This window comes from Rutidosis leptorrhynchoides, chromosome 1, assembly GCF_046630445.1.
Source record: "Rutidosis leptorrhynchoides isolate AG116_Rl617_1_P2 chromosome 1, CSIRO_AGI_Rlap_v1, whole genome shotgun sequence".
NCBI classification, from domain to species: domain Eukaryota; kingdom Viridiplantae; phylum Streptophyta; class Magnoliopsida; order Asterales; family Asteraceae; genus Rutidosis; species Rutidosis leptorrhynchoides.
Genome location: NC_092333.1, coordinates 567627731 through 567643202, shown reverse-complemented (window position 1 = coordinate 567643202; position 15472 = coordinate 567627731). Strand labels below are relative to the sequence as shown.

Sequence of the window (15472 nt, the reverse complement as noted above, 5' to 3'; positions counted from 1 at the left end):
CCACCACCACCAACCACCACCACCACCAACCACCATCCACCAACCACCACCCGCCACCACCACCCACAACCACCACCCACCACCACCCAACTCCACTACCCACCACCACCCACCCACAACCACCACCCACCACAACCACCAATCACCATCACCACGAACCACCATGAACCACCACCAACCACCACCAATAACCACAACCAACTACCACCACCTACCACCACCACCCACCACCAATAACCACAACCAACCACCACCACCCACCACCATCACCACCTCCACCAGCCACCACTACCCGCCACTACCACCCACAACCACCACCAACCACCACCACCACCAACCACTACGAACCACCACCACCCACAACCACTACCAACCACCACCACCAACCACCACCAACCACCACGAACCACTATGAACCACCACCACCACGAACCCCAAACCACCACCACCAACCACCACCATCACCAACCGCCACCAACCGCCACCAACCACCACCACCAACTGCCACCACGTCCACAAACCACCACCACCACCAACCATCACTCACCACCACCACCAACCACCACTAACCACCACCAACCACCAACCACCACCCACAACCACCAGCCACCACCACTACCCACCACCACCACCCACTCACCCACAACCACCACCCACCGCCACCACCAACCACCACCACCACCATGAACCACCACCACCACTACGAACCACCACCAATAACCACCACCAACCACCACCACCAACCACCACCACCAACCACCACCCACCACCCACTACCACCACCCACCACCACCACCACCTACCTCCACCCGCCACCACCACCCACCACCACCACCAACCACCACCACCATCACCAACCACCACAACCACCAACCACCACCACCAACCACCACCAACAACAACCACCACCAACCACCACCACCAATCGCCACCACGACCACCACCCACCACCACCACTAATCACCAACCATCACCACCACCAACCTCCACCAACCACCACCACCAACCACCACTCATCAACTGCCACCCATGACCACCACCCACCACCATAACCACCACCACCCATAACCACCACCACCCACCATGAACCACCACCACGAACCACCACCACCAACTGCCACCAACTGCCTCCACGAACCACTGCCACTAACCACCACCACCCACCACCAACCGCCGCCACCCATCACCCACCGCCATCCAACGCCACCCACCACCACCACCACCACCACCCACCACCCACCACCCACCACGATGACCACCACCACCACCACCCACAACTGACCACCACCAACCATTATAAAAACATTTATCATTCATCGAAAAACATTTATTATTCATCAAACATTTATGATTCATAAAAGAAACAATTATCATTCATCAGAAAAAGTTATCATTCATCTAAGTTGTCTTTCATCAAATAGTTATCATTCTTTTAAAAGCAGTTATTATTCATAAGAAAACAATAATCATTCATCACAAAATGATTATCATTCACTAAAACATTTATCATTCATCGAAAAAAACAATTATCATTCATCAAACAATTATCATTCATCACAAAATGATTATCATTCATTAAAACGATTATCATTCATCAAATAATTATCATTCATCAAACAATTATCATTCATCAAACAGTTATATGATTCATAAAAGCAACAATTATCATTCATTAGAAAAAAAATTATCATTCATCAGACAAAAGTTATCACTCATCTAAGTTATTCAGTTAGCATTTATAAAAATATGACGAATGATTAAAAAAACTGATGAATGATATAAAAATAAGATGAATAAGAAAAAAAATATGATGAATGATAAAAGTTTTAATAACAATCACGTGTCAATTAGAAGTCAAAAATGTTATCATTCAAAAGAAAACAATTATCATTCATCACAAAATAACTATCGTGCATCAAAATGTTATCATTCATCAAACCGTTATCGTGATTACTGTTATAAAAAAATTGGGGCATTCCGAGAATCGAACTCGGGACCTCCCGCACCAAAAGCGAGAATCATACCACTAGAGCAAATGCCCAATTATCAAACAATTATCATTCATCTAATTGTTGTCATTCATATAAAAAAACACTTACCTTTTATCGGAAAACGATTATCATTCATCATAATGCTATCATTCATCAAACACTTCTCATCTATCAAAAAACAGTATCATTCATCAAGCATTTATCATTCACCACAATACCAGATAGTTGATAAAAATATCAAATGAATGATAAAAATATCAAATGAATGATAAACGATGAATGATAAAAGAACGTGATGAATGATAAAAATACGCAGTGAATGATAAAGATAGCTGATGAATGATAAGCGAAAAATGATAAAAGAACGTGATGAACGATAAAAAATACCCGACGAATGATAAAAATATCAAATGAATGATAAAAGTAGCTGATGAATGATAAAAAAATACCGATGAATGATAAAAAATAACCGATGAATGATAAAAAATAACCGATGAATGATAAAAATATCAAATGAATGATAAAAGTAGCTGATGAATGATAAAAAAATACCCGATGAATGATCAAAATACCCAATGAATGATAAAAATAACAAATGGATGATTAAAGTAGTTAGTGAATGATAAAAAAAACCCGATGAAAGATAAAAAAAAATACTCGATGAATGATATCAAATGAATGATAAAAGTAGTTGATGAATGATAAAAAAACTCATCTTTTATCATTCATCAAACAATTATCATTCATTTAATTTTGTCATTCATATAAAAAACACTTATCTTTTATCGAAAAACGTAAGTGGGCACTTGTAATAGGACGAAGGGAGTAATATACTTCCATGTCCATTACTTGATGCTTGAAATCATACGACAATGATTTCAAACTTGGTGTTGTCACGTGTAATATTTTCTTGTAAAAATGTCATACGGTCTATACCCGTGCCACTAAGTGTTGTTGGAGGGCCATCTGCACTAATACCACCGTTTGGCAATACCCTTTGACCGTTTGAAGAAATATGTCTGCTTTCATCATTTGTTGTTATCTCTTCCATTCAGGGGCGGAACATAGTTAGGATAGGGTGTTGTTATCTCTTCCATTCAGGGGCGGAACATAGTTAGGATAGGTATGGGTAGCTATCCCTACTAGGTTTTAGATATAGTAGTAATTTAGAATAATCTATCATATTGTGCATGTTGGACCAATGGTTAAAGTATATGTTCACATACTTTTAATTGGTTTTTGGCGGAGGTTCAATTCCCATTGCCAACATAATTTTTATAAATTCTTTTGTTTCCAACTTTACTAGTTATTGTTAAAATAAAAATCTACTGTTTTGCTACTTCTATTTCAGTAATATATGGGTGCTACTTAATTGTATAACTAAAACATTATATCAACAAACATTTCATATTTAATTTTGCTTCTTATGTGTAATGATATGGATAAATTTGTAAAAACAGTCTATTAATATATATTTTTTCTTTCAAAGATAATAGTTTTTTAAAAGTAGTCTAGCTTATTTATGTTGATACTTACTAAAGTTATGTAGCTTAATGCCAGAATGAAATGTGTTAATATATTTTTAAGGGTAAACTCACACTAAAAATAATCGTTAATAACATATAAATGTTTACCTCTAGACTTGAACTCACAATCTTTTATTTTGAGGGTTACCTAGACACCGTTTGATAAATGACATTCTAAAATGTATATTTTAAATGTCAAAATTTCTCCCCCTCAAGAGTTTTCTTCAAGTTCCGTCATCGTTTCCATTACAACCCCATATGTAAACTTGCTTTGACGGGTGAAATTCTAGAAAAGGACATAATAAGATAATCTAAATGTTTTACTTCATTCAATAAAAAAAAAAGATGCAGATGTAGGGTTATATAGTAATATACCTCAGTGAAGACGGGACTAAGCTTTTGACTGTTAAAAACACTTGTACGCAAAGTGCAGTTACGGGATTTAGATACACCATCCAAGTAAGGATGCACATACTCCAGCTTAAAAGCAAGATCATCCTGCAAAAACATTGTATTACTTGGAATGCATCGAAAGTCAAACGAAAAATTACAAAGAAGAAGATCAAATGGCCAAAAGTCACCCAAAGTGGAATTTTACACAGAAAACCTCAAAATCATCAAAACAAATATTGAAATATACTCCATATAACTTATTTATTTAATCTAATTAAAACTCAGGTAACTATTAACTTAAACCTAAAAAAATTATTTAGTGTGTCCATACGATTTGTCAGTCACACAACTCGCCCATTATGCTACTTAACTGCTCTAAAAGCTTCTAGCCCGTAACAAATTACCATAAAAGCATTAAATCACCTGAGAATAAAGGAAGTTACTCGTTGTCACATAACCAAGAAGAGATCTATTAAGCCCCTTGATGTTCTGATGTTAAATAGAAACAGTTCCACCAGGTTGAATTGAAGCCTAAACATTGCATAACAACAAGGCATTTAACAATCATAATAGCCAGGGTTACATGAAACCAATGATAGATATAGTTATATAGAGAATAGTAATAGTAATTACCAAAGTAGGACGACCTCCACGTCCGGGAACAATGCTCCATTCAGTACTGACTTCAGCTGATTTTTGCTCCAGCTCTTTAAGTTTAATCTCAACAATAATACCACCCTCATTTTTCTCATCTGGACGTGGATTGACTTCGATGTTTGAAAATAAAGAGAGTGAATTAATGTTGCGATTAATAGATTTCCTTAATTATTTTCGATCAAAAACAACAAATGCACAATCTGGTGATGAACAGGAACGAATAGCAATCTTCATCTTCAACAATGATTTTTTCGATTTAGAAGTTTTTAGGTCATGATTTCCACACGAAATATGTTGAAAATCATGTTCCTAACCTTCGTTACTCATTAGCTTAATCAGAAACAACATCTATGCTTCGAATTCGATCTTCAAAATTTCTGTTGACTTTTTGATTTCGAAGTTTGACTCGAAAATTCACATTCGATTTAGATAATTAAGAGCTAAAAACTTGCAGAAACATTCACCTAATGATTCTGAACAACTCTACACTTACACTTTTTGCTAAGTCGTTCCGAATTTATCCATGAACCAAAACAGCTCGAGTTTATGAAGAACTATGAACACGATCTCAATCTTCACTGTTATAAAGTTGTTAATCCGATCTGATGATATACGATCGTTAGGTTTTGATGTAGATCACTTCTCTATGTTCAAATTGTGTTGATAAACGTTGATTGCAGGTGTACAGATTGAATGAGATAGATGTGTGATACTCCAGATTCATTAAATTAAAGTGTGTTCAGACTTTTATTAAATGACCATATTGCCCCTCCGCGTTTTTCATATTAAATTAGACTTTTTCTTAAAATTATAAAATGGGAGCTCATATTCACTTATCCAGTTTGTACCCCATTTAGTGCTTATCCATGAATTGGTTCACTATATATATATATATATATATATATATATATATATATATATATATATATATATATATATATATATATATATAAGGGAGCAGGATCAATGGGGAAGTAACCAATCGGGGGGAAGCAAATTTTTTTTTTTTCGTTTTTTTTGAAATTTTTTTTCTCCGGCATCAAGATCACACGAAAATATGAACATTTAGAATAGACACTTCGTGATGAATGTTATTATTTAGGCGGGAAAACGATCGAAAAAAATAACATTCAAGATAATATTGTTCGTGAAGAATATGAACGTTTTTTTTCCATGTTTTGTGAAGTAAAATTTAGCCCGGTTTAGAGTTTAGGGTTTAGGGTTTAGGGTTTGGTGTTTTGGATTTATTCCATAAACTCAAAACACCAAACCCTAAGCCCTAAACCCTAAACCCTAAACTCTAAATCGTTCGTGTTAAAAACTCAATCTAAATCCTAAATCTAAACCCTAAATCTAAACCCTAAATTTCTAAACCCTAATATCTAAACCCTATAAACCCTAATATCTAAACCCTAATATCTAAACCCCAATAGCTAAAACCTCAAAATACGCTCGAAAAACACGATAATTGTTATATATTACTTCTTCGAGCGTTTTTCCGCCAAAATAAAAACATTTATCACAAAGTGTCGCTACTAAATGTTCATATTTTCATCTCATCTATAATGTTCGTGAACAAAGTTTTTTCAAAAAACGAAAAAAAAAAATTTTTTGCTTCCCCCTGCTCCCCCCGAATGGTTACTTCCCTCTTGATCCTACCACTATATATATATATATATATATATATATATATATATATATATATATATATATATATATATATATATATATATATATATATATATACACACCCATAACTTTTTGTGTTTGAAAAAAGTGGTAAATCTGTTTGACTAAGTGTATATCTTATGCAAATGGGAATAATATGTTTATTAGATTTATTTGGTACGTGAATTTGAGCTGTGGTGTTTAATATGGTATTAACTATTGTTGTCTGGAGCATGTTCAAAGGCAAAAGATATGTTCTTTTGAGTTTGATTTCAGCTTTCATAATTACTCTCTGTTTTAACTACCGATGTCGTTGTATACTCCGTACAGGACTTTTGAAGAACTGAGTTATATTGATCAAATGAGGCACGAAGCGTTACAAACGTACATTCAAGAAGCATGTGTATTTGCCCCGAATAAAAACTGCTCTGGTATACATATTTTATTTCTTTTGTCAATAGACACACTAACTATGGTCTGTCACAATTTTTGGCTTCTCTCTATTAACTAATAAAGACTATTTTATACAGGTTCTTGATGAAATTAAATCGACAGAACAATCGATTGATTTCAAGTATTTTTTTCTTGTGATTATTTTTAAATATAAATGTTAACTAACTGTTATTGTGTTTGTATATGATTGCGAAATTTGGTTTTTTTATATTCCTATGGATCAGAGTGTTGGCCAATGACGAAGGCGTAAGAGAGAAGGATGGAGGTGGCAGAGATGAGAATGCTTAGGTGTACATGCGGTAAAACGATGTTGGATATGATTCCAAATAGTGTTTTTAGGGAGAACCTGAAAGTTAGAAACATCATCGACAAGCTAAGAGAAGAACGGCTTCGATGGTTTGGACATGTGAGGAGGCGACCTCTTACTGCACCTGTTAGGAGAGTTGAAGCACTTACGGTTAACGGTGTAAGGAGAAGGGGTAGACCTACGCGTAGGTGGGATGATAGAATAAAGCTCGACTTGAAGGAGCTTTTATTGATCGAGGACATGACTTCTGATAGGAATGCGTGGAGGGCTAAAATTAGAATAGATGAGTAGGCTTTGGTATGCATGTGTGTTTGTGGGTAGGTGTGCTCGTGGGTCGGTGGGTATGGGTGATTGTGTCTTCCTTTTTTGTGTTCTATGGTTGAATGTTTATGTACGTATGTATCTTAATGTATGGTTTTGGGTATGTTTGTGTTGTGCATGTTTTTTGTGTATGTATGGTGGTTTGTGTATGTATGTTCGCATTCCTAGGGATTAGGGTTTGGATGCATGCATGCTTTGGTATGGTTGATCTTTCGTATGTATTGCTTATTGTTGTTCTTTGGTATGTATTTTTGTTTATTGATGTTTGTAAGTATGTTTTTGTATGTATGTACGTACGGATTTTCTTTTCTTTTTTTTTTTTTTTTTGGATGTAGGTATGTCTGTGTTTATGTATGTGTGCGTGATTTTGTGTATATATGTATGTACGTATGTATGTCTCAGGTATGTATGTTTTATATATTGATTTGGTACGGATGGATGTATGTATGTATGTATGTATGTATGTATGTATGTATGTATGTACGTACATGAAAGGACCCGTCCTAATCCATCCGGACGAAGTCCATATCGATTATAAACGATTCACAACAGTTGATTACATCGCGAGGTACTTGACCTCTATATGATACATTTTACAAACATTGCATTCGTTTTGAAAAGAAAATCTTTCATTACATCTAAAGTTGACAGACATGCATACCATTTCATAATATATCTAATTATAATTATCTTAATAATAATCATGATGAACTCGACGACTCGAATGCAACGTCTTTTGAAATATGTCATGAATGACTCCAAGTAGTATCTTTAAAGTGAGCAAATGCACAGCGGAAGATTTCTTTCATACCTGAGAATAAACATGCTTTAAAGTGTCAACCAAAAGGTTGGTGAGTTCATTAGTTTAACATAAATAATCATTTCCATCATTTTAATAGACCACAAGATTTTCATTTCTCATAAACATACGTCCCATACATAGAGACAAAAATATCATTCATATGGACTGAACACCTGGTAACCGACATTCACAATATACATATAAGAATATCCCCATCATTCCGGGATCCTCCATCGGACATGATATAAATTTCGAAGTACTAAAGCATCTGGTACTTTGGATGGGGCTTGTTGGGCCCGATAGATCTATCTTTAGGTTTCGCGTCAATTAGGGTTTCTGTTCCCTAATTCTTAGATTACCAGACTAAAAAGGGGCATATTCGGTTTAATAATCCAACCATAGAATGTAGTTTCGATCACTTGTGTCTATTTTGTAAAGCATTTATAAAAGCAGTGCATGTATTCTCAGTCTCAAAAATATATATTGCAAAAGCATTTAAAAAGGGAGCAAATGAAACTCACCATACTGTATTTTGTAGTAAAAATACATATGACGATATTGAACAATGCAGGGTTGGCCTCGGATTCACGAACCTATATCATTTATATATATTACACACATGTTTGTAATCGAACAAAGTTATATATATATATATATATATATATATATATATATATATATATATATATATATATATATATATATATATATATATATATATATATAAATTTATTAGTTATATTATTTTTATATTATTAACCTATATGTTTGATATATTCATTTTTATATACTTAAAATAAATAAAAATATAAATTTTGTCATGTTATATGTAGTAAATATATATATTTTTTGTATATATCTATATATCGTTTGTTTGTTAAAATTATAGTAATACTAAAAATGATATTAATAATTATAAAAAATAATAATAATGATAATAGAGTTAAAAATGATACTTTTAATATAGATGATAAAAATGATAACTTTAATAAAAATGATACTTTTTAATAAAAATGTTAATTTTCATAATAATGAATACTAATAATAATAATCATAAAAATAATGATTTTACTAATAATATTAATGACGCTAATATTTATATTAATAACTATAATGATAATATTGCTAATAATGATAGTAATACTTTTGATGATAATAATCATAATTTTAATATTTAGTGTTAGTTTAATAATAATAATAATATTATTAATATAATAATGATAATTATAATAATAATAATAGGAAAGCTACCTTTAACAAGCCTTTTATTTTTCTTCTTAATCTTAAAACCAATTCATCGTCATATCATAAACATTTCATCATCACAATACATCATCTTTTTAATTATCATCATCATCCTCTCTAGTTATCATCTAGCTCAACATCAACATATTATTGTATCATTACATCGTTTTCTTCGTGCACCATCAACAGCATAATATCATCATGATCGATATCACTTCATCCTCATCATCATCGTGAACATCACCATTCTTTCCATCATTATCAATATTATTATAGACTAAACCCATAAAATCATGATCATTACTTCTTGAACTATTCTCACAGCACCACCACGATCATCATAAACACTCGATCCTTAACATTACCATCATCGTTCTTGTTAACCGAAAAGAAAACAAGACTGGATCATAGCCCAATCTGGATCACGGTCCAGTAATACGATCATGGCCCAAAATTGCTTTGATTTATAGATGGCCCGTAAAAATAAAAAAAAAGTCAAACCTAAAAACATAATCCAATGTAGAAGCAATCGATACCCTCTTTTTTTATTTAATTAATCCGAGAAGTGGTAGTAGGAAATTAATAGGTGGGGTTTGTTTGAAAACCATAACAACAACACATCCCTTTACAGCTCAAAAGTTTATCAAGTGGTTCTAATTTGCTTTATGCTTGGTCTGCCAACGAAACAAAAAAAAAGAAAGGAAAGAAAGCACATGCGGTTCACTTTAATGCATTAATATTTAATAGTCTGGGTTAGGTGTCGGTCACAAGAAAATGGAGGAGAAATACGTGCAGTCTCCATAGAATGGAATAGAAATAGAAAGCAGATAGGAGCACCGAAGACTTGAAGAAAGAATTTGATTAAAACAAGTGTTTGTCGTGGTTGGGTTACAACAGAAGAAGAATGGCAACGTTAGTAGAAGAGTGATGATGATAATGTGTTGTAGGTGGTGGGATTAGGTTGAAGGTTAAAAGGTTGTGATCGAATTAAAAAACAGAAAGAAGACTAGATGTTGCAGGTGGTGGTGATTAATAGTTGTGATGGTGATTTATGGGTTTGTTTAGTGAATGCCGAATAACACAACTGCAGTAAATTGACAATGATGATGATGATCAAGTGTGGTGGTTTCGATTTGCAATTAGAACGAGTGAAAGGCAGTGGAAAGTGGCGGTTTATGGTGTTCATTTGGGTGTTGATTGAGGTGATCCAAGGTGGTGGTTAAGAGATACTTTTATGATTGAAGAAGTAGAAAACGAAAACATGTTTGTGCTGGGTTTCATCGTTTGATAAGAAGGAACACTAGTTTGCAACTAATGTTTCAGTTGCTGGGTTTGTCTAGCTGTAGAAGAAAACAGGCCCAATTATAAGAGATTGATGATGGTATTGAATGGTTATCGATGGTTATATGAATATTAAGGTTATGGTGTTTGAAAGTACAATCGAAATAGGACATGTGAGCATTAGAAGAGAGAAGAGAATGAAGATGGTTAGAAGTTGTTCGTGGTTTTTCTTATATGTAATGCATATATGAATATGTATGTTTATAATATAGATAAGGTAGCTAATTAGTTATAGGCAAAGTGATATGCAAAGACGAAAACAACTGCCTTTAACTATGCATACAGTAATCACAATTCATCATTCAATATTAATTGTCGACACGTTTTAATTATATATATTATATTATACTGATAAGTTAGGAAACAGAAATGCATGAACCAAGCACAGTAATCAAATAATTCATTTACACAGTCTAGCAGCCGGGTAATTCGAATATTCAAAATATATGTATATAGATAAGACTAGTAGGTGACCATAGTACAAAAACAGGTAAACTTTTAATAATATAGTATTTTAATAATCAATTAGAGAATTTAAAACGTTGATGCTCCTTAGCCACCTTCAATTATCATTTTACGGACTGGATTTCAAGCCCCGTTGTTGATCAGTGGCGGATAAAAGTGTTCTCATAAAAATCCCAAAATTTTAAATTAACTATATTTATTTATTTTGGTCATTATGGTATAAAATTCGATCATTAACTATTAAATAAAATTTACATTAAATATTCACCCCCAACTCCAAGTAAAATATAAAAAGTTTTAAAATTCAACAAATAACTTCTAAATATATTATTAGTAAGCCTAAAATTTATAAAACTTATTTCCGAATCACCGTTTATTTTAAAATCGTATAAGTTTCTTTTTAACGCGTTTATTATCAATATAACAATTGAGCATTACCGTTGTTTACTAAATAACTCCGAAATCACAAAATATATATTTAATATATTTTTTTTATGTGTATATAGATTTATTTTAACAATAAATTTTATTTTCTCTTATATCATTTTATAATTTAAATCATATATTATTTCAAATAATATTTCAAATAATATTTCAAATTATTATATATACATATATATATATCTGTTTTACAATTAATTGTTCGTGAATCATCGGGCACAGTCGAAGGTCAAATGAATATAGGAACACAGTTCAAAGTTTTGAAACTCAACTTAAACAGACTTTGCTTATCTTGTCGGAAATATATAAAGATTAAGTTTAAATTTGGTCGGAAATTCCCGGGTCGTCACAGTACCTACCCGTTAAAGAAATTTCGTCCCGAAATTTGAGTGAGGTGGTCATGGTTAACAATAAAATGTTTTCATGACGAATATGAGTTGATAAATAGAGTTTTATTATCATTAAGTAATATGGATAAATGATTCGATTAATCGAAGCCTATGAATGAAGCTATCACAAAAGATCGAGATGAAGAAATGGAGATTTTCCATAACTTTTGACGTAGTCGCGATTGAATTCCGGAATTCAAGGGATTTAAAGAAAATCTTCGAAATCTAAGAGATTTGATTCTTCGGCGAATAAGGAGATTAAGATCTCTGTAATTAAATACGATGATCTGCCTCGATTACTCTGTCTGATATTTCCATTATAAATTAAACTTCTTCCGTTCCATATTCTCACCATCCCTACACTTTCTCTCTTATTTGCTGCGATTTATACCCCATTTCTATTTCAGAGCTTCATGCTTTTGTTTTCTCTTCCCGATTCTAAATCAAGCGAATAATGGCCCAGAATTCGTAAGTATGGAATTTCGGTTAAACATCATGTTCTAAATAAGAAAGAAGGTATTAGCACGATTTTATTTGTCAAATTATCAGAATCACTGAGTATAGAACTATCAAGAATATATATTTTTGATATGTTCAGAAGTTACGCAGAATGAAAGAGTTATGTCACATGGCACGTGATGACGTTATGATCTGTGAATCATCACGTCTCATTAGAAACTCAGCATGACTTACTGTAATATAATCACGGTGATCAAGTGTCATTATATTATACTAACTCATGCATCAGTTCCCAACACTACTTCAAAAACATTCATATTTTAAGCTCGAAAGTTTACATAATATAGAAACTAACAGTTTCTATATGATGTAACACTGATAGCACGAAAAGATTAATGATTTCAGATAAGAGTAATTATAAAAATATCTTCAGAAATATGGAGAATATTTATAATGAAAGATACGATGATATCTTGGAATTTCTAATATCGAAGTATGATGAAGAAGATTTATCCGTAAGGGTTTAGATTCGGAAGCAAGATATTCGCTAAAGATTTCATCAGAAACAGAATCATTTATATTCTTTGAAGTCAAACTTATTCTTTGTGATTTGTCCACGGCTTCTTTCATAGTTTCGCATAATCCGCTTTTCGGTACTAGATTTTCTATTGAATGTTTCCAATATAATGATACACAGAAAGCACGAAGAGGTATATAATTTCGGACGAGAATATTTATGAAAATATCCTCAGAAATATCGAAGATATTGATGATGATATTTTGGAATTTCTAAGTTCGATGGTTGATGAGGAAGATTTTTTTCCACAAGATTTTAACATGAGTACGGAGCAAGATATTCGTTGAAGGTTTCATCGGATTCAGAATTATCTGGATTCTTTGAATATATAGTATGGTCCTTGTATTTGTCCTTGGTCTCCTTCGTGGTTAGCTCAATCCATTTTCCAGTTCCAAATTTTCTGAGCTTTTCCAACATACTATTCTTTATCATCAAACTTTCGATGATTAAGGTCGTTTACGGTTGTCTATGGTTTCTGTTGCTTCATTCAGCTTTTTCAACATTCAGAGTATTGATTTGTGACTGAGTGCTTTTTAGAATTTCAGAATGAGAGATCATAATTCTAATAGATAAATGTCATACATATAACTGTTGATGTAGATATGCTGTGAGTTTTCAAAGTACTGTTTGCTGATTCCTGGTAATTGTTATGGCAGTTCTCGTTACAAGATGCGAATGAGAAATGATGAGACTTCAATAGATAAATGTAGTGATTTGTCGGAGAGATTTAAGCCCAAAGAGCAACGAGGTTGCTTGTACGTCTACTAGTAATAAGATGAAATATAAAAGGTTCCCCGGTAACAATAAAAGAGTATGCATATATATCAAGGTTTTAGTAAGGCTAGTCCGACTGAAAAGTCAAAGTTAACTTGCTGGAGCTGTGACAAATTTGGCTAATTTGGAAAGAAATTGCAAATTGATTTTTGGTAATAACAACGCCAAAGGAATTAGCACAGATACGTGTTGACGTTTATTCAGGTTCCGAGTGTTTTCAGGTGCATAACTATATGTATAAATCCTTCCTTCCGTAGCTGAAGTGTGGTTGGTTCATCCTCTCGATTGAGGTGTTTTCAAGAATCATGAAAGGTTTGAACGCATACTGGAATTGTCAAGATACAAATGAGGTTAAAATGAGATCAAGTGGCAAACTTGAAGAATTGTTTAGTTTCATATGTTATATACAATATTTTAATTCATTTTAATTGTCCAATGTTGATAGTCCACAGTTAGCAATTCAATAATTCATATATAATATTCGAATTAATTAATAAGTATCGTGACCCGTATACGTCTCAGACTCGATCACAACTCAAAGTATATATATTATTATAGAATCAACCTCAACCCTGTATAGAGAACTCGATCATTACTGCATATAGAGTGTCTATGGTGATTCCAAATAATATATATAGATGTGTCGATATGATATGTCAAAACCTTGTATACGTGTCCCGGTACTTAAAGTGCGTAAAATAAATAACAGAAATTAAATAAATAAAATTGCGATAAATAAACCGTAATACGGAATTAACAGTTAGCTAGGAACAGTTAGCTAGGATTTTGTTAGCGTGGTTTCTTAATAAAATTTAATATTGTTAATTAGTCTGTTTCTAATCAATTTTTATTGTGTCCATTATTTCTTCATTATGCCACTTGTTGAATTTTGATAGGTCAAAATCTAAATATGAAATTGAATTTGAATTAAAATAGTTATTCTTTGGTGAACGGATACATATGTCGGTGGATGTAAGTAGGATAGTATATGACTGTTGAAACAGATTCGAAGAACGTACAATGTAACTTATTAATGTGAAATTTAAATATTCCTCGAGTATTACCTACCCGTTAAAATATTTTCACCATTAACAGTTTGTACAAGAGAATTTTTAATTACAATCTTTATGAAAACATATATACATATATATTTTCTTCAGATGTATTCATGGATTTAATGAGTTAATATGATATTAAACTCATTTGCTTTTCGGTTGGAACTAGAATAAATAATCTCTAAAACTTTAGAGATTACATATTCGCCATGTCGAACGAAGATAAATGAGGTAGAACGATACGTAGAACGAAGATCATACTCAAAGTACAGATAATGATATTGAAGCATGGATTGTTGATGGTACTGGTGCTGTTATTGATGGTACTGTTGATGTTGGTGATGTTGCTGAAGCTGGTACATTTTGCACCATATTCTCCGAATTGATTATTCGAGCGCGAAGTTCGTTGACTCATTACTCCAGGATGATTGTCGATCGGAACGAGCGGATGAATAAGGTTCAGAGTTGTGGATAGAATATAATCTTATCGAGTTACCCTAGAAATGAGACTGAAAATGGTGTCTCGAACAGGTTCACCGATAAATGCTTCAGGTTCAGGGTGAGGTGAATTCGGTTGGTGGAAAGGATTGCCTTCTGCGCGCTTCCAT

The 15472-nt window shown here is 33.3% G+C and overlaps 1 non-coding gene across 1 annotated transcript; it reads right to left on the bottom strand.

The window, feature by feature from the left end:
• Nucleotides 1-1969: 1969 nt before the first annotated feature.
• Nucleotides 1970-2041, bottom strand: TRNAQ-UUG (transfer RNA glutamine (anticodon UUG)). Its single transcript has one exon. It is a non-coding gene; the product is annotated as a tRNA-Gln (tRNA).
• Between the last annotated feature and the right edge of the window lie 13431 nt (nt 2042-15472).